General features: G+C 49.2%; 1 protein-coding gene and 1 long non-coding RNA gene across 2 annotated transcripts in view; one reads left to right on the top strand and one right to left on the bottom strand.

Moving 5' to 3' along the window:
* SGMS1 (sphingomyelin synthase 1) overlaps positions 1 to 24583 on the bottom strand; it is a 231329-nt gene that overhangs the window by 190001 nt on the left and 16745 nt on the right. The gene's annotated exons all lie outside the window — the stretch shown is intronic.
* On the top strand, positions 926 to 1669 carry LOC115285421. Its single transcript, XR_003905523.1, has 2 exons — positions 926 to 1066; positions 1236 to 1669. It is a non-coding gene; the product is annotated as an uncharacterized LOC115285421 (long non-coding RNA).

The raw sequence follows: 24583 nt of genomic DNA, 5'->3' as shown, positions 1-24583 counted from the left end.
AGGGGGAGGAGGGAGATGGAGGTGGGAGCAGGGAGAGGGAGGTGGGAGGAGGAGGCATAAACAGGGAAGGGGAGGGGAGAGAGGTGGGAATCTGAGGCAGGAGCAGAAAGACAGAGGCGGAGGCAGGAGCACAGAGTGAGGCAGCAGCTGGGAGAGGGTGGCAGGAGTAGGCAGGGGGAGTCCGAAGCACACAGAGGGAGGCAGGAGCAGGCAGGGGGGATGCAGGAACACAGAGGGAGGCAGGAACAGGGAAGGGGAGGATGGAGCACAGAGAGGGAGGCAGGAACAGGGAGAGGGAGGCAGGAGCACAGAGAGGGAGGCTGGAGCAGGGAGAGGGAGGCAGGAGCACAGAGAGGGAGGCTGGAGCAGGGAGAGGGAGGCAGGAGCACAGAGAGGGAGGCAGGAACAGGGAAGAGGAGGAGGGAGCACAGAGAGAGAGGCAGGAGCAGGCAGGGGGAGGCAGGAGGCAGTGCTTGGAGGCCTCTGAGGACTTGGCCTTGAATTTGGCCACAGGTGGAAACTCTGGGCGATGCACGTATGTTTTCTCCCTGGAGAGGCCGGTGGGGAAGTGAGCTTTCTGTGTTGCCTCTCACCAAGGGGAGGGACAAGAGCCACAGTCACCTTGCAGGGTAACTGCAGTCACCGGTTGACCAGGCCAAGAGGACAAGTATGAGAAGGGGAGAGTCGGGTGGGCCTGGGGCACTTTCCAGGGGCACAGTTGAGAGTGGCTTGGTCTGGAAGAGACTAAGGGGCCAACGTGCTTGGAGACATTGGCATGTTGGGCCCACCCCCCTCCCAGCCCCCAGGCCTTGGAGCAGCCTGAGAAGAAGGCAGAGAAAGTGTGAGATGTGACACTCGGGGGGGGGGGGGTGCGGCACCCCAGAGCACTGACACACTCAGTCGCTCCCTCCTTCCTTCCAGGCTGGCCAAATGTCATGTTATGCCCTGACACACTACAGTCACCATTCAGCAGGACCAGGATCATGTCCATCGGATTTCCAAAATCACAGCACTGACTGCACTGCTTTTCCTCTCCCAGCGCTAGAAAGTCCCTGCTTTAAAGAAGGTAGGAAGGAAGGGAGGAAGGGAGGAAGGGAGGAAGGGAGGAAGGGAGGAAGGGAGGAAGGGAGGAAGGGAGGAAGGAAGGAAGGAAGGAAGGAAAGAAAGATAGATCCCTGCTATTAGAAGGATTTCTAAAGACCCCACCCTCTCCCATCTCGAGTTGTCCGGCACAGAAATGGGATCTCATCGGTCCTGGAGATTTAGTCCAGCATGCATCTCCCTGTCACCACTGAGAGCTCTGTCTACACAATGGCCTTGAGCCCTGCCCAGCCCTGGACTCTGCATGACTAAAAGCACCAAGCTCAGCCCTGCCCTGTCCTCTGTCACACTGGAAGCAAGCAGAGCTGCTGTGAGCTGACTCTCTGGGGACAAGACCAGGAGAGGGGCCAAGACCTTGCCACTGGAATAAAGGCTGAGCCGCCCACTCTGGGCTGTTTGGGGAGAAAACAGCTCGTGTCCGATTCAATCAGGAGACCAGGGATGGCATCCGAAAGCCGTAGCTGGAACCAAACTGTAGGACTCACCCACCTAGAGAAAGGACTTTTATCCTGAGAGCAGATGTCCTTCTTTCCAATGAAATACAAATCTCCTAGGAAGGAGGCACTAACATTGGTAGTTCTTCACTTTATTAATGGTTTATAGAAAGCTCTTCCCTACCCCAGGGTTTAACAGGAATAACTCAAGGTGCCAGCATCCACAGGTGGAAGAGGCTTCACGTCGCACTCTTTGACCTGCGAACCCTCCTGCAGGTGCCACCTCCACCGTCAGACTCTCAAGGCAAGCTCGGACGTTTCCGCAGCCAAGTCAGAGCCCATGGGAAAGGAATCGGAAAATGGCCATGCCTGCCGACTTCTGCTCTTCCCTCTTCTAAGACTCAGAGGGCACACCAGACAGGTGTGTGAACAACCTTTTCCAAGCTCTCTGTGTCCACAAATGACCAGAAGCATGTTCGTTATTCTCCTGAAGAGGACTTTTAAACATTCACTAAGACCTGACGCCCACATGCATTTACAGGTGGCCGTTTGGAAGTGTTGCCATTCATGTGTTCTTAGATATCTGTTCCTTAAGGGATTACAGGACCCCTGCGAGACTGACATAAAACAGGAAAACTAAAATTTCCAATGCTGCAGCTCTAGGCTGCAAGCAGAAAACATGCCCACAGGCCCATGGAAACTTAAAGTCAAGAGTGCAAGAATGGATGAATGATGTGAGTCCTGGTGCTGTAGGAAAAAGTTCACAAGGAAAAAAGATACACATAGAATTTAGAAAACATACAAGACCCTATACAGCTGGCCACTGAACGTGACTAAGAACTGCACAGGTGCACGTCCACATGGATTATTCCCAGTAAGTACAGGACAGTCCTGAAAATGCCTTCTCTCTCCTTCATGATTTCTCTAGCTCACTGTATTGTATGAACACAGAATACGAGACACAGAACATACAAAATATGTGTTAATCAACTGTTTATGTTCCTACTAAGTCTTCTGGTTGACCTTCTGCTAGGAGTCGTTAGGCATAGGGGAGTCGGAAGTCATATGCAGATCGTAATCCAGGTAAGGAGTCGGTGCCCCTACTCCTTATGCACGTTCAAGGGTCTATGTATTTTATGTTTTACATAAAATGGAAATTATAGATAACGTACTCGATGTAATGTATTAAAAATGTATAAGGTATTAACATCTATATTATATGTATAACGTATAAAATTATACTACATGCATATTACACATATTATATAAAATATGAAAAGTTATATATTATCTAATACGTACAAGTTCAGTATATCACAATGATATGGATTATTCAGGAAATCCCAATTTTTGCTTGTTAGTTGGGTTTTTTTTCCAGCAACCAATCCTGCAAGCATTTAGGTAATTATAATGGAATGCCAAGTGCAAACACAAGGGGGGCATTTTTCTAATCCACCAGCTTTTTCTGTTTCTAGAACCCAATGCTGCCTGCTTTCCAGAGCAAAGTCATGCCCTCGCTCTTGAGACTTGGCCCTGAGCCCCTCACACAGCCAGTGTCCAGCTGCTCCTTCTGGAGCCAATTCTGACAAGTGACATTAGGCATCCACCTCTGACCAAGGCCCAGGCAGTACAGGGCAATAAAATTAACATCTGAACTGTCCTGGAGAGCAAGTGCGGGACTCTGCTCAGAGCAGGAACATTTCCAGACAAATCCAGATTTTCCCAGCGCAGTGCACTCATCTGGAAAACAAAGGAGTCCTCAGCTGGGTGAGCAGCACCCATTCTAAGTAGGGAGCGGATTCTCACACCACCGGGTGGCAAGGGAGGGAAGGGAAGACAACCGACGGGATGGGACAGTATCCACACAGCAGGATCAAGCAGGCCTGCCGGCCTGCCGTCAAGTTATCTTCAAAGGCCAAGGCGAGTGGACTGACCTGTTATCTGCCCAGCTGCAAAAGATTATTGGCCATTAGCACAAAGGGTTTGGGGTAAGAGACAAAGCTGCAGGTGAAGCAGAAAACACTCCCACGGGTTGGAGGGCTGTGACCTGCATGCCAGTGAGGCCAGAAACACCCTGTGACAGAGGCTCTGCCTGCAGGCGGGCCAGAGGGCAGAAGAACCAGGGAGCAGTCACTTGGGCAGGAGAGTGTGCAACCCAGTGACTCCCAAAGCTCCAAAGTAATGTTCAAACAAACGCAAAACTCAGCTACCCTGACCCAAAGACCACGCTTGTGAGTCAGCTTTACAAGTAGGTTTTTTAAAGTTTATTTATTTATTTTAGAGCAAGAGTGAGAGTGAATGGGGAGGGGCAGAAAGAGAGGGAAAGAGGGAGACTCCCAAGCAGGATCCTCGCTGTCAGCACAAGAGCCCGACATGGGGCTCCATCGCTCAGATCACGAGATCCTGACCTGAGCTGAAACCAAGAGTCAGAGGCCTAACAGACTGAGCCACCCAGAAACCCCCAAAACTAAGGTTTTACACCAAAATTATATTTCACTTGATTCCAAATGTGTTCTAAAGTTAAAACACAAAACTGAAAGAGAAACTTCACACTCAAGTTTGCTCGAGTGACAGAACCGCTTAAAGAACGCAGCTAGGCAGCCAAGCAAAAGACACAGGGTAGCAGAATGGATAAAAAAACAAAATCTATCTATTTGCTGTCTACCAGAGACTCATTTTAGACCTGAAGACACCTACAGATTGAAGGAAATGGGATAGAGAAATACCTATCGTGCGACTGGAAGTCAAAAGAAAGCTGGTGTAGCCATACTTAGACAAACTGGACTTTAAAGGAAAAGCAGTAACAAGAGATGAAGAAGGGCACTACATAATAATTACAGGGTCTAGCAATCAGGAAGAGCTTACAATTATAAATGTCTATGCACCAAATTCGGTAGCATCCAAATACATAAAACAATTCATCACAAACAGAAACAATCTTCTTGATAAGCATGTGCTAATTGCAGGGGATTTTAATACTCCACTTACAGCTTGGGTAGATCAACTAGACAGAAAATCACTAAGGACTGACAGCTATATTTAGAACTTTACATCCTGATGTGAGGGAATTCACTTTCTTTTCAAATGTACATGGTACGTTCTCCAAGACAGACCACACACTGGGTCATAAAGCAGCCCTCCATAAATATAAAAGAATTGAGATCATACCATGCACACGTTCAGATCACAATGCTATGAAACTTGAAATCAATCATAGGAAAAAGTCTGAAAAACCTCCAAAAACATGCAAGTTAAAGACCACTCTACTAAAGAATGACTGAGCCAATCAGGCCATTAGAGAAGAAATTAAAAAATATATGGAAACAAACACGAAGATACAACAATCCAAACTCCCTGGGATGCAGCAAAGGCAGTCCTAAGAGGAAAGCACATTGCAATCCAGGCCTATTTCAAGAAGCTAGAAAAAGCGCAAATACAAAATCTAACAATGCACCTAAAGGAACTAGAAGGAGAGCAGCAAGAGCACCCGAAACCCAGCAGAAGAGAAATAATAAAGATCAATATGGAATCCAAAAAAACAATTGAACAGATCTACGAAACCAAGAGTTGGTTTTTCCAAAAAATAAACAAAATTGATAAGCCTCTAGCCAGGCTATTCAAAAAGAAAAGAAAGAGCACCAAAATAGACAAAATCATGAATGAAGATGGATCTATTACAACCAATACCTCAGAAATACAAGCAATTATCAGGGACTACTATGTAAAATTATATGCCAACCAACTGGCCAACCTAGAAGAAATGGACAAATTCCTGAACACACACGCACTACCAAAATTCAAATGCAAAGAGATAGAAAACCTGAACAGACCCATAACTAGCGAAGAAATTGAATAAGTTCTCAAAACTCTCCCAATGAATAAGAGCCCAGGGCCAGGTGGCTTCACTGGGGAATTCTACCAGACATTTAAAGCAGAGTTAATACCCATTCCTCTCAAGCTAATCCAAAAAATAGAAATAGAAGGTAAATTTCCAGACTCATTCTATGAAACCAGCATCACCTTGATTCCCAAACCAGACAGACACCCAGCAAAAAAAAAAAAAAAAAAAAGAGAACTACAGGCCAATATCCTTGATGAATACAGATATGAAAATATTCAACAAGATACTAGCAAATGGAATTCAACAGCACATAAAAAGGATTATTTACACGATCAACTGGAATTCATTCCTGGGTTCCAGGGCTAGTTCGATATTCACAAATCCATCAATGTGATACATCACGTTAACAATAAGAAAAGATAAAAACCATATGATCCTGTCGATGGATGAAGAAAAAGCATTTGACAAAATACAGTATCCTTTCTTAATAAAAACCCTCAAGGAAAATGGGATAGAAGGAACTTACTTAAACATCACAAAGCCATTTATGAAAAGCTCATAGCTAATATCACCCTCAATGGGGAAAAACTGAGAGCTATCTCCCTGAGATCAGGAACACGACAGGGATGTCCAGTCTCACCACTGTTGTTCAACATAGTGCTGGAAGTCCCAGCATCAACAATAAGACAACAAAAGGAAATAAAAGGCATCAGAACTGGCAAAGAAGAAGTCAAACTTTCACTTTTCGCAGATGACATAATACTCGACATGGAAAACCTGACAGGCTCCACCAGAAGCCTTCTAGAACTCATCCATGAATTCAGCAAAGTTGCCAGGTACAAAATCAACGTACAGAAATCAGTTGCATTTTTATACACCAATAATGAAGCAACAAAAAGAGAAATCAAGAAACTGATCCCATTCACAATTGCACCAAAAACCTTAAATACCTAGGAATAAACCTAACCAAAGATGTAAAAGATCTGTATGATGAAAACTATAGAAAACTTATGAAGGAAATTGAAGAAAACACAAGAAATGGGAAAACATTCCATGCTCATGGATCAGAAGACTAAACATTGTTGAAATGTCATCATCACCCAAAGCAATCTACACATTCAATGCAATCCCAATCAAAACTGCACTAGCATTCTTCTCAAAGCTAGAAAAAACTATCCTCAAATTCGTGTGGAACCACAAAAGACCCCGAATAGCCAAAGTAATATTGAAGAAGAAAACCCAAACGGGAGGCATCACAATCCCAGACTTCAGCCTCTGCTACAAAGCTGTCATCATCCAGACAGTATGGTATTGGCACAAAAACAGACACATAGACCAATGGAATAGAATAGAGAACCCAGAACTGGACCCACAAGTGTATGGCCAATTAATCGTTGACGAAGCAGAAAGAGTGTCCAGTGGAAGAAAGACAACCTCTTTAGCAGGTGGTGCTGGGAGAACTGGGCAGAAACATGCAGAAGAATGAAACTAGACCGCTTTCTTACACCATACACAAAAATAAACTCAAAACAGATGAAGGACCTCAATTTGAGAAAGGAAACCATCAAAACCTAGAGGAGAAAGCAGGAAACAGCCTCCTTGACCTCAACTGCAATAATTTCCTACTCGATACATCCCCAAAGGCAAGAGAATCAAGAGCAAAAATGAACTCTTGGGACCTCAAGATAAAAAGCTTCTGCACTGCAAAGGAAACAATCAAGAAAACTAATAGGCAACCAACAGAATGGGAAAAGACAATTGCAAATGACATATCAGATAAAGGGTTAGTATCCAAAATCTACAAAAAACTCCCAAACTCCAGGCCCAAGAAACAAATAATCCATTGAAGAAATGGACAGAAGACATGAAAAGACACTTCTCCAAAGAGGACATCCAGATGGCCAACAGACACATGAAACAATGCTCAGTGTCACTCATCATCAGGGAAATACAAATCAAAACCACACTGAGATACCACCTCATGCCAGTCAGAGTGGCTAAAATGAACAAATCAGGAGACTATGGATGCTGGCGAGCATGTGGAGAAATGGACACCCCCCTACACTGTTGGTGGGAATGTAAACGGGTGCAGCCACTCTGGAAAATGGTGTGGAGGTTCCTCAAAAAATTAACAATAGAACTCCCCTATGACCCAGCAACAGCACTGCTAGGAATTTACCCAAGGGATACAGGAGTGCTGATGCATAGGGGCACATGTACCCCAATGTTCATAGCTGCAATTTCAACAATAGCCAAATCATGGAAAGAGCCTAAATGTCTATCAACTGACAAATGGATCAAGAAGATGTGGTTTATTTATACAATGGAGTATTACATGGCAATGAGAAAGAATGAAATCTGGCCATGGGGATGATGGGCATGGAGGAGGGCACTTGTTGAAATGAGCACTGGGTTACATGGAAACCAACTTGATAATAAACTATAAAAGAAAAAAAAATGCAGCTACACAGGATCCAAAGGCCACGCCAGGGGAGCCACCCCCAAACACGTTGTCCCAGCGGCACGAACCCAGGGAGCCGGGCCCCACGCGTGGCGCCTCTGAGTGCAGGTGTGTCAGTGCTGTATGAAGCACAACCCTGTCTCACTCTGGGGAAGGAGAGAGTCCTCGAGGCTCCATCACTGCCCCGCAGGGGTTTCCGTCTCCTGGACAGAGTTTCACAAGCAACTAAGGTTACCTCTTGCTCATGTTCAGTTTTTTCCATCATAGAAAATCTAAATCCAAAGCATTCTCTGAAAAGCTCAGACAGACAACGGATCCGGTCTGCCTAATGTGAAGGCCGATAGAAGTCAAAGTGAAAGAGATCCTTCGAGTGATAATAAACTAAAATGCCCCCTTGCCGTGTCAGAGCAGGAAGTGTTCACAAACGGTGACTAAGCAGAGGAAACAGGCAGCATAGACGGGGTCTGTCCAGGCTGGGGCCAGGACCACCTTCCAGGCACGCCACAAACCCCAGGAATTCGGACGCCTTTTCACCCATCCCCAAAAGAAATACACAACGGTGCCATTTATTGCCATCTGCATGTTCCTTCCATTGAAACAACTTCATATCCAACTCAGGCCTGGTAAGTAGTTTGGTTAAATTAGGAAAGGGGAAAGGGCAAATGACACGCACCCAGCCCCGGGGGCTTCTGTCATGCTAGGGAGAAGATGGTGTGGGTTTGCGGTCTCTGTAAAATCAAGGAAGGGGATTGAGTGGCTTTCTGGAAGACACGGCAGCCCATGTGCACAGCCCTAACCCCCCCGCCCAGGAGAGCAGTCACTGCACAGGGCCACTCAGGGCCCTTCTGCCGTGGGCACGCTGGGAAACCCCCGCTGGTGCAGGTGGACAGAGAGAGTGCTCCCCACAGTGCCCCCCAAAACTGCCTTCACCATGTCCTCTCCTTCAAGCCTCCAAAGGCACCGAACTCAGAACGAGGAGTTGGTGTACTCCCTGGTGGAGGAGTCTGCTGCCTAGATGCTGGTTAGATGCCGGACACAAGCCCTTGTGATCTCCTTCTCTTGGTTCCACTGCAGAGAAAGTTGTCTCACTTAAAAAAATTTAAAAATCACTCGACAGTGACAAACATAAGCGTAGCCACTGCAGCAAAATCCACTGAGATGGGATTTTTATTTTATTATATTTTACATTATATTCTAAACAGAGAGAGAGCACACAAGAGTGGAGGAGGAGGCAAAGGGAGAGAGGAGAGAGAGAAAGATGAAGGGGAAAGAGAGAATCTTAATCAGGCTCCACCTTCAGCATGGAGCCCAACATGGGGCTTGATCCCATGACCCTGGAATTATGATCTGAGCCGAAACCAAGAGTCGGACTCTGAGAGGCGCCTGGGCAGCTCAGTTGGCACAATGACCAACTTCAGCTCAGGTCATGATCTCAAGGTTCATGGGTTCAAGTCCAACATCAGGCTCTGTGTTAACAGCTCAGACCATGATTGGGATTCTCTCTCCTGTTCTCTGCCACTCACATGGTCTAACTCTCTCTAAGTAAATAAATCAATTAATTCATTAAAAAACAGCAAGATTCTGAACCAACTGAGCCACCCAGGTGCCCCTGAGATGGGGTATCTTGAAAGCAGTGTCTACCAAGAGACCCTGTTAAGAACACACACATGTGCTTCTCATCCCTCGTACCCACTAAGAATTGCACCAGGTGCATATTCTTATCCTCATTTCACAGATAAAAATAACTGAATCTTTAAGGGAATGTTGCTTCCACCCCAAGCAGGCGATCGCTGGTCGGCAGCAAGCCTACCGGGCTCCGGGAGGATAGGAGCGTGCCGCCAGGGGACACCTGGCGGAGGGCGTTCTAGCTGAGCACAGAACTCATGCACAGAAGACCAAGGTGGAAACAAGGCACACGACACTCACTGGCGGCGTCCAGTGAACCGCACACACGAGTCACACGTCGGAGGCCGGCTGGAGTAAACAACAAAACAGAACTCTACGTATAAGGATCAGCGTTTGTGTCCAAAGTACATTCAGGAGCAGGAAGAGTGAGTTTACAAGTTCAGGGCGCACCACAAATTTGCTGACTTTGATTTCCTGATTACATCTCTCCCCCTCAGTATAATCAAAAGAAATTGCAAGTCAAAGTGCCAGCACCCAGGGAAAGACCATCAAGTCCTCCCAGGGTCATTCTCCGCACAGAGGCGGACTCCGCGAGCGCCTCTCTCTGCCAAGAAGTGTCTCAGAAGCCTCACAATGTTCACAAACCAGTACCAAACACGGGCAAGCAGCAGCTCCATCGGCAGGAATTCTGAAATGACTGGACTGAATTAGACACTCACAGTCCATGCGCTTGGACTGCGTGGTCACCCATGGTGGGCAGAGCTCCAGTTCAGCTCTGACTCTTCCCTGAGACAAGCGCACGACACACACCAGTAATTACAGGGCAGCACCCATGTTTGAAGACAACCTTTCTTTGTTTTATTAAGTTCACTGCTTGTAAGCAAACAAACTGGGGAGTCACGAATTCCTGCTGCCCCCCCCCCCACCATTAGGGAAAAAATAGGACAAGCAGAAAAACTCTGTGACCTACCACGGTCCCCACGGGTCCCGCCTTGCCCCGCTATTCCTGCAGGCACCCACTTCTAGCACTTTCCCAGTTCGGAAGCAACGGCAATGCTTCTCCCTCTACCTAATCTGTGTGTGGCTGCCACACTACTTATCCCAAAGCACCACTTTTACTGGCTTTTTTTATACTCCCCTCCTGCCAAACCTGGCCCCGTTTTCAATACCAGCACATCTGGCCCCAACCTACTTTCCTAATACCCTTCCTTCCCAGCCCTGCACTCTGGCCAGACTCCGCTACTGCCCCCTGCCCCCCAAAGCACACCATCCACCTAGGAGACCCTAAGACTGCGACCCTGGCACAGACCTTGGACCTCTGCCCAACAGGTCCTCCTGTCCCGGTAAGAGGACTTGGTAAGACAGAGGCACAGACAGCCCTATGAGCCAGATGTTTCAAGATGATTTAAAAATCTTCATATATTATCTCGTCATTTTTTTTTTAACATTTATTTATTGAGAGAATGCCCAAGTGCATGTGAGTAGGGGAGGAGGGCAGAGAGAGGACCGGGAGAGTCCCAAGCAGACTCCACACACTGTTAGCATGCAGCCCAACACAGGGCTCGAACCCATGAACCATGAGTTGGACGCTCAAAGGACTGAGCCACCCATGATGTGCAGTTTTGTTAGATGTTTTTTTCCAGGCAATTCCAAGCATGTTTAAGTTATTATGGAACACAGAGTCAGTGAAGACACAACCCCATCCCTTCAAAAGACTAGCAGATCATAAAGAACTAGCACCTCCTAAAGCACCCTGGAAGTACTCTGGACATGCGGACAGGTACACCCTCCAGCCAAAGGGCTTAGTTACCGACTAAGCCTCAGGGATCCTGAGTTCAACGAAGTTAAGCTGCTTCCGTTGTCCCCAGAATGTTAGGCCTTCACTGCATGCTGTGAAGTCTCAGACCTGTTAGGCTGTGGAATTTTCCCACATTTTTAGTGTCTGCATCCTGAGAAACAATTAGGAAATTGTTGAAAGCAAGCACACTCCTCCAAGGTGGACTGAAAGTTCTAATTCCTTCCCTTGGTCACTGTGGTGGGATGAACAACACACCTCCCAAGGTTATCCAGCTCCTACTGGGATGCCACCTCAAAGTGGGGGACTCTGCAGGTGTAATTAAGTTAAAGATCATGAGATGGGGAAATTACCAGCATGGGTCCCAAATGACACCAAAGGCGTCCTTATAAGGAGGCAGTAGAGGGTGATCTGACACTGGAAGAAAGAAAAGGCAATGTGACCAGAAGGCAGAGACTAGGATAGTGAAGCCACGGGCCACAGAATGTGGGCAGAGCCACCGAGAACAAGGACCAGCTTCTGTCATGGAGCCCCTAGAGGGGCCACAGCCCTGCCAAGACAACCGATTTTGGGGTTCTGACCTCTAGAACTTAAAGAAAACAAACACACGTCATTGAAGCCACCGTGTTTGCAGCCATAAGAGACTCACAGGCCCCGGCGGGGGCGCTACGCGCTTTGCGGACATTAAAATTCCTCGAATGGAATCCAATCAGCGTGGTCCTCAAGTGGACCTGAGAAGTGTCATCATTCCCCTAAGAGAACACTGTAAGTCACGACCCTGCCCCTGGTTAAAGCCCCTGCTTCAAATGCCAGCTCCGACATTCACTACTTAATGATAAGGCCTTGGTGAAAGGTTTCTCTGCACTGTGACCCAGCTGCCTCACCTGTACAATGAAATGAAAATGAGCTGCTTTGTGAATCATAAAAAGCACTTCACACCATTCCTGACACACAATAAGCACTGGCTACATCAAAACCACCATTATTACATTAGAGTATTACTGCTATTTAGAGGCGCACGCACACGCGCACACACACACGCACAAAATTCCACATTCACCCAAAGCCCCATGTCATCTTCTCTCATTCTCAGACTGACAAACTACACATCCTTACCCGATGTCTAGCTCAGGACATCTGAAACCACTCAGCCAGGTAGGGCAGGCAGAAATGTTCCTGTACCCTCTCGGAATCACAGCTTTTGGGAATCTGACTTGATAAATTATGACCAGTAATGACTCCAGGACATGTGCCCAATGGCAGGCATTCAATTCCCATCTCTCGCTCTAATGCCCAAAGCCAGTGGTGTCGTGCAAGTGACCTGTGTCGGTGAGGCCCACAGGGGCCCATTTTCTTAAGTTGTAAAGCTGCTGGTCGTGCGAGTCACCGGTCTTCCCCTCGGTGTTGGGCCATGCTCCGAGCAGCAGACACACTCACCCCGCAGCCCCAGCACGGGCACGGGATAGGGCACCTGCAGGTGGCAGAGATGACGGGTCTGGTGTGATGAACACAAGCCCTCCCAGAGTGTCTCTGGCCTCCTGGCCCCTCAGCCCACCACCAGTCCCCATGGGCCAGCACAGCACTGCCTGCCACATGGCCACCCTGCTCGGTCGGTACAGCCTGTCGGCCCACGAAGGTTGAGTGACCACTGCTCATAAGGGGCTTAGGCTCATACCTCTGACTCTGTCAAAAATGAATGAACATTAAAAAACATAAAAATTAGGGGCACCTGGGTGGCTCAGTCGGTTAAGCAGCCGACTTTGCTCAGGTCATGATCTCCAGTTCTTGAGTTCGAGCCCCGCGTCGGGCTCCGAGCTGTCAGCTGTCAGCTGTCTCCCTCCGTCTTCCCTTCCCCTGCTCATGCTGTCTCTCAAAAATAATAAACATTAAAATAATTAAAAATAAAAATTAAAAATAAGTAAAAAGAAAGGTGTGGCTCAGTAACGTAATCTGTATATTCCCTAGAACCCTGGTGAAGTAGAATGGGCCATGAAGCCCAGTAATTGCACAAGACACCACCAGACACCAGAAGCACAATGCCGGACCTCCTCAGGACACTGGACCTAAGAACCTCCAAGAAAAGTAGAAGAAACCCCCTTAAGTGGTAGGTTGGTCTCTGGTCCCCTCTGATACAGCGGGGGCAGTCTCGGGGTGTCAGGTCCCCCCTAACGCAGCATAAGGGATAGACCTCCCTCACTTCAGCAGGAACCACAGAGTTGCCAGGTCACATAAGGCCCGGATGAAAACAGACGAGGTCAACACAAACATCAAACCCCCCACCCCAACTCACCCCTGCATGTGTAGGGGCCAGGTAACAAAGCAGCAGCAAGGGCCAGGAGGCGGCCGGCAGACATCAGCGGTGGAAGAAGCTCGGGGTGCAGCCGAGGGGAGTGAGCACCCCCAGGCTGTCCAGCTCCAGGCCCCTGAGAGGCTGTCAAGGCAGGAGGCACGCTAAAAAGTTGCAGTGGTGATGACTCCCATTAAGGGGCCGTGGAAGAAATGAAGTCACACGCATCTGGCCACATTCAGGAGAGAGGGAAGACAGCACGCCTGGCAGGGACAGACACACGGTCGCACGGCGTGCACATAAGTGCGCACATGAGGCCAGCCCGCCTGGCCACCCATCTGGGAAAGAGCAACGCGGGATGCGGAAAAGCTCACCAAAGTCTGCTCCTGGGAAAAGCAAGCTGAAGCCACGGAAAACTTTATAGTGTTATGGATTTTTTAAGAAAACATGTTCTTGATTTTTACTTTTTTTTAAATATATTTTTATTTATTTATTTATTTAGTTTTGGTTTATTTAGTTTTGAGACAGAGACAGAGCATGAGCTAGGGAGGAGCAGAGAGAGAGGCGGAGACACAGAATCTGAAACAGGCTCCAGGCTCTGAGCTGCCAGCAAGGAAGCTGAAGCGGGGCCCAACCCAAGGACTGTGAGATCATAACTTCAGTCGAAGTCAGACACAGCCAACCGAGCCACCCAGACGCCCCTGATTTTTAAATTTTGAAACAGACTTTATAAACCCACGTACCACTGAAGCCAGGCATAAGAGACAAGGGGTGGCTGCTGGTGGGGGTGAGAACCCAGTCAGCAGCCGCCACGGGGAGCGGGACCACCGAAGCCCCTGGGAGGACGGGGCTGCAGCCGGTTCTGGGGCCACCCCCAGACCAGACCAGTCAGAGAATCACAAAACCACCGAGCACCTGGCTGCTGTCCTTGGGAGATTATCAAAGTCCTAGAACTGCCTAAAATTCAGCTCCAAGGAACATAAATTAAGACGGTAAGTCCTTCCCTTCTAACCTCCCCAATTGTGACCGGATTAGTCACCATGTATCCTTTGTCCAGACACAAAATGTTCCACGAGTTGCTTTTCTCACTCAACAATGTGTCAGAGACATCCTTCCCGTCAGTACATTCAGATCTACGGCTGCCTCCCTCTCTCCTGCTCTCTCACTCACTCTCTCTCTCTCTCACCAATTGCACAGAGAGAATACAGAATTTCAATGCTGGGACATGATGGTAGAGCCTCTCCCAGACAGCCCCTTTCACTCAACAGGTGGGGTCCCCGGACGCCCTAGACACCCAGCCACACAGGCAAGAAGCCAGGCCCCTCCACGGGCTGCCCCAGCACCTGTCCCCAGCACCCGGCCACCAGCTTTGCTCTCCAGAAAGGCAGAGCCAAAAGGCAAAGCTTCCCAAGTGGCAGGGGAGAAGGGAGAGAGACTTACCGCAGAGCAAAGCAATGGGCCATAATCCGTACAGAACTTATGTCTATCCACGTTGTGGACTTTTTACTTAGCAAATACCTAGGATCACTCGGAATTCATCTAGCTTACTAAACTAGAACTCACTCCACAGTCACAGTCTACCTACTCCCACTACACACTGGAGGGAAGTGGCGTTAACTCAGACCTTCATGGAGTCCACCATCCTCCTGACTCGAGGCCTGACAGGAGCAGGACAGGCCTGGGCTCCCACGCACGCTGCTGGCCCCAGCGGGCCGAATGACGCCCGCCACCAGGGGAGGGAAGGATGTTGCCTTGGCTTCGAAGACCGTCCTTATAAAAGGACACATGTATTCAAAGGAAGAGCCGTAAACTGCATATCTAAATGTGAACTCTGGTAGCTCACAGTGCTCAAAAGCCAAGTAAGTATTCAGACCTTCAGAAACTCCAGCCGAGCTCCCGGATACAGAAAAATCTCTCTCTCTCTAAAGATATAAACTCCCTAGAGGCCAAAGCCTCCCTGCAGTTAGCTTTCGAAACATTTTAGGAAACCTGACCTCAAATTAAAATCGGCATTTCAGCAAGGGTTACTTAGAGCCTCTAAGAAACTGTATTTCAGATAAACACAAATTAAAGAGGGTGTTCTCTTATTCTATTAATGTAATTGCTTTATAAAAGAAATGTCCAGGTGCTTTTTTTTCTTTTTCTGGTATTCTTTATCTCAGCTAAATGGGAAGATCGTCTACCGAGTGCCCACCAGACACAGAATATTCCAGATTGCCTTCCTTCTCCTTCCCTCCCAACCTCAAGGGAGACCCATCAGGAGAACCCCCTAGCCGCCCTGTCTCCTGACCTCCTTTCTGCCCTCCAAGCCCTCGGTTAGGCTCCCAGCAATCCCCAGGGAGACCACAGCAATCACCTCAATTCATCCTCCATCACCAATCCTTCCCCTCCCCGTTCCCCACAAAACCGCCTGACTCATCTCTGTCACTGTCCCACAAATACTTCCACAGCCCTTGCTAGGAAGGCACAAGGCACCATTCAGGCACTGAGAACAAAGCAGGTACACCACCAGGTCCCTGCCCCCCAGGACCAGCCCAGAGTGACGTCAGGTAAGCAATTTGCGCCCTGGAGAAAGAGTGAGCAGTCAGGGGAACAGAGGGTGCTTGGGGTTTGTCTATTCTACCGAAGGGGTCAGCTGAGGTCTCAGTCCCAAGTGGATGTGTGAGCATGTTCTCAGGGAGGGGAGGGGACAAACATGTCAGGGGAAGAGTGCTCTGGGTGGGGAAGACAGGAGGTGCACCCCAGAAGCATGTGCCTGTGAGTCTGAGGACAGGGAGGGGGCCACAGTGGCCTCATACAGTGAGCAGAGGGGCACTCCCCCAGGGGCAACCAGAGAGAGCAGACGCACAGGGCTGCACAGCCCACAGCGACCTCATGGACCTCGTCGCAATTAAAATGATTTCCACGTGCTACCTCCTGCCAAGAACTTCCTGGAAAATTTACAGGTCGCCAGTATCCCAAAAAACTCAGTTGAGAAACAGGAGGAAGGTAGTCTAAGTCTCCTACTTGCTTAGCAATCAACACAGAATCCACTCAACATCAAGTGCAAAGCAAGAGCGGGAAATGCTGAGGAGCGGAGGTGAAGGTGAAGATTGACATTTCCATGAACTGGACCAGGAGCAGGCAAGGGAAGCTGTCCCAGTCCAATCACTCAGACCTGCCTGCACCAGATACCGTGCTCTAGGTGTGCGTTCAGAGTCCTGTCACTGCCACGGCCGAGTCGCTCTTGCAAATGAAGTCAGTATTAATGAAGTATACACCTCACTCTCAACACAAATCCTGATTCCATGTAGTACTGCTAATCCTGCCAGAGGATCCAAACGCCAGCACTGCTCAAATAAACCCAATAATAAATGTGTTCCAGTGTTTGGATATTCCATATGAATGGGTCTGTAAATAGTAATAAACTTGGTCTTTCTCGCTAAGCATTTTTTTAGATATCTAATACCTATGAGTAAAGTAACAAGAATGTTGGAAATTTTTAAGAAAGATAAAGTAAACTGATTAGCGTTTCTGCTAGACCTGATGTAAATGTTGTAAAAGTTTTTAATAAAAAGAACACTTTTAAGAGGAAAATGTCCTTTAACTGAAGAAACCCAAAGAAAAGATATAAATGTCATAGAAATCACACCTTGATCCTTGATCTAAAATCCGGACTAGCAAGACAAAACAAAAACATTTTAACAGCAATACCAAACTGAAGGCAATCAGAAAAATAATTTCACTGTTACAAAAGGAAATGAGTTTCCATGAGCTCAGGGAGCCCCAATCTTTTCTAACCAGTAAGCGTGCCTGCCCATTGTTCCTGAGATGCCATCTTATCCTCCAAGACTATTTGCCGCACAAACCATGGAAATCGGTGCCTGTGCTCACCGGAGAATCCACAGGGAACTTTGGCCTGACTATAGGCAGACGGAAAAAGGGCAAGACAGACGGAGAGCATAGAAGTAGGTGGCTTTCAAGGTCACAGAAGTCATCAACATAGGCTACTACGTGCCAGACACTACTCCTGCCCATCAACTTACACATGGTCACCCAATCCTCACAGCCATGCTGGGGGACAGGGACTATCATCACCTCCTCCCATCTTACAAATGAAGAAACTGAGGAACAGAGAAATTAGGCTGCTTGTCATACAGCTCCTAAGTGGTGGAGCAGATTCAAACCCAGACTCTGGCTCCAAATCCAGGCGGGGAACCACTGCAGTTTCCTGCCTCCGTGCTTCTTCAACCACGAGACCTGAGGACTTCAGAGAAAAAACTCGAAGGGTTTTTTCAATGTCTATTTATTTTTGAGACAGAGAGCGAGAGAGGGAGGGGCAAAGCCAGGGGGACAGAGGATCCGAAGCAGGCTTCACACTAAAAGCACAGAGCCAGACATGGGGCTCCAACTCACGAACCATGACATCATGACCAGAGCCAAGATCAGATGCTTCACCGACTGAGCCATCTAGCCGTCCAAACTGGCAAGTTCTATGAACTAATGCTTCCATGAATTCCCAGAAATGTCATCATCATCATCATTACTGTTTATCTGCTTCTTTTTTAAATTAGAAGGACATTTTGTTAAAAGGTGCACATAAGCTTTCACTCCCGTGTGCTGATAAATCAAATTCCCATGCTGAAAGCATCCCTATCAATTCCATAAAAAATAAACAAGTTATTCCAGGCTGCTTACATCTCATACCTGCAGGATCCCAGATAAACAACTTAAAATGAGCCAAACACCATGATGGAAAATGTCTTCTGGCATCTTCTCCCAAATAATTGGAGAACTGGAGTCTGTCACTGTTCAGGGACGTAAAATTTTAAGGCCTTTGACCTATAACAGTCACGGCTTTAGTGTAAAGGACATATTGGTAAGAAAACTCTCACTGCCCCTCACTACTCCATTCAGGCAGCACCTAGAAGAGAGGATTCTGACCACAAAGAGACCATGGTGCCAAGGGAGGCTGGTAGACACACCACTGGGTAAACATCACACACCAACAGCCTGTTACTACAACCCTAAGGGCTAGACAAGAAAGACCCCACATCTTGTTTTACTCGCCACACGCAGTCTTCCACTTAAACTTGCTTTTGCTTCCCCAAGCAGCATGGGTCTCCAAACCCGCCTCCCCAAACCCAGACAGCCCGCCACGCCCCACCCAGCACTCACCAGGACTGTCACGCGAATCCCTTGGCCATCACTCCCCTGCATGTGTGCTGCCACACCTGCCACCCCACACACAAAGGCCATCGCTGACCACGGATACCCAGGCTGCTTCGGGAGTGACCAAGAAATAGAGGAAGCACTAAACACCTTAGCCTGGCTCTGCATACAGATCTACGAGACAGATCCAGATTAAACCCCAAAGAAGGTAAGGTCCCTGTCCGAGGTCACACAGGACCGTCTTCGTGTAAACTGTTGTCATTGGGGTTTGGCGGGTTTTCTCACCAGGCTGAGCTGCCCCAAGAGCACAGAACAGATTCTTAACCGTGGAAGAATGAGGCTCTGCAGAGATGCCACAGCCCGGAGCCGGTGCTTATGAGGCTCGCCAGAGCATGGATAGCTACTGTGCATGGCCCGTCCCTGGGAAATGCCTACAATCAAAATCCATTCTCTCCTGGGGTGCCCCGCCGGCAGAGCGTGTGACTCATGATCTCGGGTTGTGAGTTTGGGGTCGACAATGGGTGTAAAGATGGCTTAAAAAAATCTTTTAAAAAATCCACTGTCCGCTATGCAAAACTATAAGAAATGTCAGGTAATAGTGTTGACAAGAAGACACATCTGACCCCTACTCTCTAAACAAGGAAAGTAGCGAAGCAGTAAGGAAATCCAGCAGGTGGCAGGCCCAGTAAGACACTGGCTCCTTTGGGAGCCTTTCAGTCTTTCCCCCAATGTGTCATGAGCACAAATGTTCGGAAGTGGGCACGTCCTGAGTGGGTACACATGGTCTCACAGTTTTTCTCACCGACTCTAGCAACAAGGCTACCAGGTCTCCACGCCAGACACCGAGGAGGCAGCAGCACGGGGAGACGAGCCCTGTCCACACAGCCTGGCGGCTGGGCCTTTCCAGCAACACCCTGGGCAGCGACCACCCTGAGAGCCCGCTGGCTTCGGCGGAGCAATTCCAGTCCCCCGACACAACTCGACGAGACCATTTCGGGGCATCACCTTCTGCCCGGGCCCCGATTCACCTGAGGATTCCAGAAGAGTCCCTCAGCACTGAGGCTAGGCAGCAGTTCGTTGTTTCAGTGCTCCTACCAGAAGGACATAAAGCTTTAAATCCTTAGTCTGAGAACCAGTTAGCCGGTCCAGTCACCAGGGAGAAAACAAAACAAGGACTTGAAAGGCCTGCTTTCTGAAGCTTGACTAGTTACATGATGGCGGGCAAATTGAGCTCTCTCCGGATCAGTTTTTCCACCTGTGCTCTGGCAGGTGCGTGTTCGTGCGGCCCCGGCATCGGTCAAGCGTCCTGCACCAGCCACTTCACCACAACCCTGCGACACCACCGGGCCGCGCCATCACTGGCCCCGTCGCACAGCAGAGGGAACTGAGGCACGATGTCACTCGCCCGGAACCCAAGGGCAGAGTGAGAGTCCAGCACCGGCCAGGGTGCAGCCCGCCGCAGGACCACAGGGCTTCCGGGTCCCCTTCCGGCGTGACCCTCCGCGATGCCGGGATTGTAGGAACAGGCTGTGCTTTGCCCGACACACTCAGGCTAGGTTTCAGTTGCTGCTCCCTATGCTTCACAAACAGCAAAGCCCTCATCTCCCAACGCTGAACATTTATTTAGAATGGCCACCAAAACACGGCCTTCAGTAACAGGTCAGCCTAAAATTAACTCTTCTTGACCAGGCCCCACGCCCAGCTGACGGAGGCAGAACTAAGTTATCAGCTGACCTGAAAGGTGAATGGATGCAAGGCAGAGACAGGATCTGCTTCTGGAGAAAGAGACTGGAAATATGACCATACCGCTGTCAAGGCTCACGAGCTGGACTCCACTAACATCTGATGGACGCCTCTCCACTGAGGATCCAGACAACGAGGGCAGAGAGCCTGCACGGAGCCCCCAGGGAGCACGTCTTCAACCGGGTGCAGAACATCTCCCCGAAAAGACGAGTGAAAATATGAGACTCTAGCATAGAGTGTGTGAAAAACACCCCAGTTCACCTGCATTTTTTTCAGAGCAACAAGTCCGAGTTCCACGCCCTCTTCCCTCAAAGTCTCAGTCTCTCCCCAACCCAACTACCTTGCCCAAACGCCTACATGAAACAACCACTTTCTAGATCGGAGACTTTAGGACACTGCTGTGCACAAAGTTGAGCCATCTCATTAAAATGCTAGTTTCCAGCCTCTGCACCCCTAGGTGATGGTTCAGTGGGTCTGGTAAGAGGCTCAGGAAGCTGGTTTTTGATGCAAACACCCTCTATCCCGGACCAACACCAACATGCGCATGCGCAAACACTCCCCACCTTGGCCCTGAACCCCTCCCCCTCCTGTCTGCAGGGTGGCTGCAGGCCGTGCTGGACAAACACCGATGCGCAGGCTGCAAGAGCAAAATCACAGCCTACATGATGTCTCCGTTTGCCGTGGCAGGGTTGCAGGGGGTACTTCCATCCGCGATTCCCAGCACTCCACCCTCAGAATGGACCTCCCCGCTCTGACAGTCATGGCCAAAGCCTGGGGGTGCCCAAGAAGTCTCGCAGCCTCAACAAGTCCCTCCCGGCACACGCGGGTGCTCCCAAACGGGACTCTGAATCTGGAGCAAGTGGCACAGTAAGACAGGGAAAGGGAAGAACACCACAGAGGGGCGCGGCGGTTAACAGTACATCCAGGGCCTGGCCGGCACCAACAGGTGCAACCCCGCTGTGGCGTCCGCAGCACGGCGTTGGCTGGCTCTTCCCAGGGCGCAGCATTTGCTACGGTTCTGACGACCCGGCCTCCTCTGACAACTGCTTGATGTTCTTCCAACAAACACTTTTTCTGCTCAAGTTCTTATTTGTAACCAAGACCACGTGGACCAAGGCTAGAAAATTCTGACAACCTTTGGCTTTCACATGTGCAAGAGGAAGACAAAAATAAAACATCAAGGGAAACTAAATCTGAGAAGCAACAGCTGGGAAAATGAGACTGAGCCAAGACACACACGACTGAAACGGTATTCCGTGGGTAAGCCTCCTCATCTTTTACCCTAACCTTTGCGAGGTGCCTTTGTTTCTGAAAACACATGCTCCATCCGCTCGACACAGGAAGAGGCCACTACACCCAGAACACATCGATCTTCTTTGTGTTACTCTGTTGGCAGTTTCTTCTATCTCAAATGTCTCTGGGAGTCGTGGTACCAGACTCACATTCCAGTCAGTTAACAAATCCCTGTTAACAGTCCACTGCGCGCAGGGCACCTGTAGCCCAAGTCAGAACAAATGCAGGCAGTACAATTCAAATCCACCTGATGCATTTGTGATTCATGCTTGGAATTTTTATTTTTATTTTTTGTTAAAGTTTATTTCTTCCTTTTGATGGAGGGAAGGGGCAGAGAGAGAGGGAGAGAGACAATCCCAAGCAGGTTCCGCACCGTCAGCACAGAGCTGGACGTGAGGCTCGACCCCATAAACTGTGAGATCATGACCTGAACCGAAACCAAGAGTCTGATGCTCAACCAACTGAGCCACCCTGGCGCCCCCTGAAAATTTCATTTTTAAATGTAAAACACCCAGGTGAGTATTCTGGGTTCTATACAGTATATTGTGCTAGCCCAAAACAAAACAAACAAAAAAGGTGCAGACAGATGGTCTACAAGCCAGAAGCAAACTACAGACAGGGTCTGCTTGGCCCACAGGATGCTGATATCATTTAAGGCTTTCTATCGGTTACTCAAAATTCTGGATTTCTATTAAGACTGGAAGATCTGGCTCCCCACCCCCGACATGGGCCACCATATGGCAACACCGAGTGGACTCCGGCAGCATCTGCCCCTGTTCTAAGAGACACACGGCTTTCCACTGGGTCACAGGGCCCAGAATCTGCTATTATTTAATGTCCAACCTGCTTTGCCCATTTGTTACCTACCCAGCCCCCAGAAGCACTCAAATCTGGGGTCCTTGTTTCAGATGTTTCATAAAGTGGGCTCTAAAAAAACACACACACACTTATTTCAAATGTTTCAAAGTTTCCTTTTTCCACAGGGAGAAAAAAAAAGGAAGAAGACACCTTTTCCTAGTTCAGTCCAACATTCCCTGAATGTTAGACTTTCCAGAAATACTGAGTTTCTAAACGACTATCTCTTATTTCATCATTACGTTTTGGACATAATGTCTGCCTTCAGGAAATGACGAAATGGTGTCGCATCCCCCATTTCTTCACACTTCTCAGGTGTGCGAAGGGCAGAACACGTGTCTAGTCCACTCGGGGAACAGCAGGCCAGAGTTTTCAAACACTTTTGCCTTGACCATCACATTTCTAGAACACCTCAAATATCTTCATCTTAAGAGCGAGAAGCATCTGGCACTATAAGAGCAGTATTTTTAAGCAGCAATATATACGTATTTCTGTTTTCTTGCAAATTTCCTTTTCCTCCTATCACAGGAAGCAGACAAGAGTCCTCACACGTTCTTTCCGAGCTTACACGGCCCCAAAAGGAGCCTCAACAAGACGCTGCTCAGGGGCTCGTGGTGAATTCTGGAATGAAGACAGCAACGAGCGGGGGCACAAATACACCAAAAGGCAAAATGGCCGTATTGGTGGGCCGGGGAGCTGCCGGGGGAGCCGCAAGCACCCCTTGCTGTCCACCCCGGGGCCTCCAGCCGCCGGCCCTCCTCGAGCCACACCGCCAGCCCCAGCTCACCCATCCACTAGGAACTCCTAGCCTTGGCTCCCTACACCATTCCTGAACAAACTCAGCACAGAGTGTGACACCTCCTCCCCTCCATGAACCCAGCACACAGTGTGATGCCTCCTGCCCTCCTCGAACCCAGCACACAGTGTGACGCCTCCTCTCCTCCAGGAACAGGGGAGAATAACCTGCCAGGTGCTGAGGGGGGGTTTCTGCGTCCAGAACAGGGAAGTGCCGCCTGGGCGCCTATGGGGGCAGCAGTGACGTGAATGCCAAGTTTGGGGGTTGCAGGGGTGGGTGCGGAGCCGAGCAGTAAGGATGCCGGGACCTGGGGGCACACAGCCCCATGTGGTGCGGTGGTCCTGGGGCAGAAGAGTAGGCTCTGTTCCAGCTGGGAGGCGACAGAACGTGCTGGTTAAGTGTGGACTTCAGCGTCGAGAGGGCCAGGGTCAGCGCTGAGGCTGCCACTGTGCAGGCGGCTGGGCCTCCTGGACAAGGCCGGCGGCTCCCACACGGTGGGCTGCAGGCGGGCCTGTGACGAGGCCCCAAGGTGGCGCCCCACACCCCACGCACCGCCAGGGTGGCCACCTTGTCCGCGGGTCCTTCTCAAAGGGGTTCTGCTCCCCTGGGAATTCAGGGCTACAAAACCAGTGAAGCCCTGCACACTGTGGGCCTCCAGGGAAAAGATGCTGTGAAAACTGGAAAACGGTTCTAGAATTCCTGGGCCCCCTTCCCAGAAGGAAGATCAGGAACCCCACTTGGCAGGTGCTATCTTCAGAGTCTTTACTATTTAAACCAGCCTTTCTCACTTGCAGAAAATGTCACTCAAGAAGCATCTCAGGCACCTGGGCAGCTCAGTCGGTTAAGCAGCTGACTTCAACTCAGGTCATGATCTCACAGTTCGTGGGTTCAAGCCCCATGTCAGGCTCTGTGCTGACAGCTCAGACCCTGGAGCCTGCTTCAGATTCTGTGTCTCCCTCTCTCTCTGACCCTCCCCCACTCACACTCTGTCTCTTTGTCTCTCAAAAATAAATAAACATTTTTAAAAAAAAGCATTTCATAGGCTTGGTCCCTCAACAACAATGGTGATTATGAACTAGATTTCAAGGGTCCCTGGGTGGCTCAGCGGTTAAGCTCTGACTCTTGGTCTTGGTTCAGGACAGGATCTCATTGCTCATGAGTTTAAGCCCTGCATTGGGCTCTGCTCTGTCAGTGTGGAGC

The sequence above is a fragment of the Suricata suricatta genome, chromosome 2, assembly GCF_006229205.1.
Source record: "Suricata suricatta isolate VVHF042 chromosome 2, meerkat_22Aug2017_6uvM2_HiC, whole genome shotgun sequence".
NCBI lineage: Eukaryota > Metazoa > Chordata > Mammalia > Carnivora > Herpestidae > Suricata > Suricata suricatta.
Note: the sequence above shows the minus strand (reverse complement) of the source record. Positions and strands in the feature narration are given on the sequence as shown.